The sequence below is a fragment of the Priapulus caudatus genome, unplaced genomic scaffold, assembly GCF_000485595.1.
Source record: "Priapulus caudatus unplaced genomic scaffold, Priapulus_caudatus-5.0.1 Scaffold147, whole genome shotgun sequence".
NCBI classification, from domain to species: Eukaryota; Metazoa; Priapulida; class Priapulimorpha; order Priapulimorphida; family Priapulidae; genus Priapulus; species Priapulus caudatus.
The window spans coordinates 6,513-10,397 of NW_014577208.1; the positions used below are offsets into that span (position 1 = coordinate 6,513).

Genomic DNA, 3,885 nt, shown 5'->3' on the forward strand with positions numbered 1-3,885 from the left:
ACCACCATACACTTACTTACTCCACCTCAACACGTCAGTGAGTACAATAAAAATGATTTTATTACCTTATTAATCTTGTTACTATTAATTTAGTTTATTTTATCATTTTGGTTATATAATATATATATTTTAATACAATTTATGTGCTGTGTATGTAATGTACATGTTAGGTAAATGGAGATTGAGGAATGCAGCTAGTCTATTTCATCTATTTCCTATGGGAAAAAAGGATTCTGTTAATGTTGTTTCTGCCAACGTTGTGTTTTACAGAACTGTAACCACGTCACAATATGTACACAGTTGTGTCACTGGCTCTGAGAGTTTTCAATCTCGCTAAAGACGTTATATTGTAATCGATTTAGCGTACTTGCGATTTAGAAACCCTCTTGTGCAGCAGCTGAGCTTTACGAATTGAGGCTGACATTGTTTTTGATTCGAAATTGCACGTTACTAAGAAAGTAACGCTTTGCTTTTTAGACTCTTCTGGATAGCCCAGGTGGGCTACAGGTGGTCTGCGTTGGGTCAGTGTGGAAGAGCTGGGAACTTTTGAAAGAAGGTTAGTGCGATAGTCGAACAATTACAGCTTATCTATAAGACTGTTGCTCTGGTCACCTGTAAGAAATAGCTGCTGTTTTGTGTGATAAGGTCATTTGATGCTTACTTTTAGCCATTTTTCTTGCAGGTTGAACTACTATATACTATAGTTTTAAACCTATTATAGCACAAATAATGCCTTCCCATTGTTAATTAACTTTGCCAAGTGGTTGCTCGTTTAGCTAGTACATGATAATATACTCATTTGTATTTTAGATGTAAATGTAATTCCAGTTTATGGTAACATTCCTTACGATATCTCCTTTGAAGGATAAAAAGTCACATGCAACAGTTAAGCCTAGGACACACTAGCGATTCTGTACGCTGCCTGGCAGCGTATATGTTCGCTCACGAATTTAGAACACCGTACGCTATTTATCTACTCCTAGATATCATTCTTAATATTGTTACAATTCTTAAAATCGAAACTACTATCCCAGCAAACACGGAACATTCCTCGTAAACTATTCGCTGGAGTTCTAGTTTGGTTACATTAGGCCAAAATGATTCTAAGAACATTCCCATAATCGTCTTATGCATTATTGTTTTACTTGGTGAGAGAGTTATGTTCTTGGAATGTTCGGAAAACGTTAACCGTCCCCGTGATGGGTTCGAATTAAACTCCTAATTGCCGTTTTGTGATGTGTTGCAAAATGCAAACTATAGCACATGCAGGTATCAAAATGTATTTTGTTCGCAGTGGCTACGGGACGGTAGCCGTATCTTAATGTCTCGAGGGCTACGGGTAGCGTAGTCCATTTGCGCATGCATTGCTTTCTCACACAATAATGTCGTCACGTAAGCTATTAAATAATCTCCAGCCTAAGTAATAATTAATTAATTATTATTAGTTAATTAATTAGCTAGCCTACACTAGTTGTTTGGATTGATTGTCATTCAGAAACAGTTCAGTTCAGTTTGTTATTTGAAACCAAAGATTATATAACAGCATAGATGAATTTATCTGTGTTTAGACGCTATCATATACGACTCGATCGCGTTTATAATTTGTGTTAAGGTTAGTGATAAGGATAGTTATACTGTTATGTACTTGTTTGTGTGTTGTGTGTGATGGTACTGCGCCGTACTGGAGACAAGACTGCACCGCCATACTAGTGTTTCTGCAGTTAATATGTCATTTTCGAGGTTTATCAATGTTAGTGAATGTTTGCAAAAAAGTTCTCAGAATGTCAGGAAAACTTTCCTAAAACACGTTATTAAGAACGTTACTGAATAATGTTCTGCTAACCTAAAAGAAACTATCCCATAACATTCAGGAACATAACTCTGTTAGCTGGGATATAATGTTATTAAAGATATGACATAATTATGATAAATTAAAAATATGACAAAATAAAAAGCTTTTTCTACTGCGATCAGCCACGTTGATCTGTCTATTCTTTGTCTCGCTCACATCTTTGATATAGTCCTCTGTATTGAAGACTAATCTTTATGAGGTTACGAGGTGAGGACTACTTGCGATTACGATAATGCTGGAAAAGAAATCGTGACAGCCGCACCTACAGCAATATATGCAAACACATATAAACAGAAAATTTCAAATTTTACAATGAGTACATTTTGGACCTTACAGTAGGCTAAATTTAAGAATTTAGCAGTTTTTATTATAGGCTTACCAATGAAACCAATAATACACATTGACTTCTCACACAGAATTTTGATACAGGCAAATTTTATGTACATGTTTAACACAGAAAGACTGTGTTTTGTATAAACTTCCACCTCGGCGTTTCGCATAGCCATTACTGCCAGTTAATCATTGCATTGCCAACACAACTGACACCATTATAATACAAGTTGTAATACAATCCAAGCTTGATACAATGACTATCAGCTGACAATTAATGAGTTCAGCTCTTCTATGAACCAGCAAGCACTTGGAATGTTTCAATGTATAAATGATGGTAAATAAACATGAAATGTATTTACTACAAAGTCTCAATGTTTACGTTATTCTCTATCTAGGCCAGTGTTGTGTCGAGTCCGCACCCCGAGCCCGAGTCCCGAGTCCGAGCAGCATCCCCCCCCCAGTCGAGTCCCGAGTTCGCGAGTCGGCGAGTCCGAGTCCGCCGGCACCGCGATCCCGAGTCCACAACCACCGATCCGAGTCCGAAGTCCGAGTCATGTTTTGCATAAAAAAGGGGCACACGACCGACAAGGCACCTTCATTCTATGTCATGTGTTTGTTCAAAAATGGGGGGGTGTTTCCTGTCCCTGGATCTGTCACTTGTTTGCATAAAATAAAAATTACCATAGAACTCATGGCTAAGTCGACACTTTTGGACCGCATATTTGTGTCGACTTAGAAAAAACGACTTACGCGTAAGTCATACACCTTTTGTCGGATTTATCAACAATGTATGTACCCTGTGTTATTATTCATGCCCAGTGGTTGCGCAATGGATGCGCGTGAACTCGGCCCACGCGCAGATTTAAAGCGCGACAAACAGCATTCTATAACTACTATTGTATGTAGTGGCGCTCGAGCGGTCTCGCCCCGAGGTCCTCGAGTTCGAGAGAGCTCGAGTCCGAGTTCCGAGTTCGAGGTCTTGCACTCTGGAGGCCGAGAACCGAGACCGAGACAAGGAAAACGATCTCGAGACCGCTCTCGAGCCAAGAACCAGTCTTGAAGACCTACAACACTGATCTAGGCCTACTAATTACTTCCACACAAATCCGTTTAACTGCTATTTTTGCGCAACAACACGTAATCTCCACCGCCCCGCATCGCCGCTATACAAAAACAAGAGCGCAGCACGTCTGCGCTCCATCTGAGGTCTGTTGCTAAAGATTATAAACGTAAAATTTCAGTCGTGCGTAGCTCCCACATTGTTAAGGCCGCAGATATCAGACACGCAGTTGGGTACACTCATTGTTTAGGACAGCGCCCACTATCGCAAGATGGAGGGTAGGGGAGGGGGTGGGAGAGGGTGGGAGAAGGGTGACGGGAGGGGGAAGGGGGAGGGTGGGGGGAGGGGCTCTAATAAGCAAAAGCAGTTCACTCCTATGTTAACAAGTCAACAAATCCATGTTTAACCTCCTCGTTGACCGGGTCAAAAGTTATTACAGACACTTACTCTTCGCATGTCAGCAGAAATCATTTCATGGTCCTTGCAGTAAAGTCATAAAAATTGCTAGGTCACCGCTGAAGACAAAAAGTTTTTCAATCGCTCCGTCAAGACCATGTCCTACAGAAATTCTAAAAATCGCCCTGTGCCCCATTGACCTTTGACCTGTGCCTCCAATTTCGCGAGCAGTGAGGCTTTTCCT

General features: G+C 40.4%; 1 protein-coding gene across 4 annotated transcripts in view; it reads left to right on the forward strand.

The window, feature by feature from the left end:
- The window catches only part of LOC106806205 (N-acetyl-D-glucosamine kinase-like), a 29,930-nt gene that overhangs the window by 3,507 nt on the left and 22,538 nt on the right, over positions 1 to 3,885 (forward strand). The window lies entirely within an intron of this gene.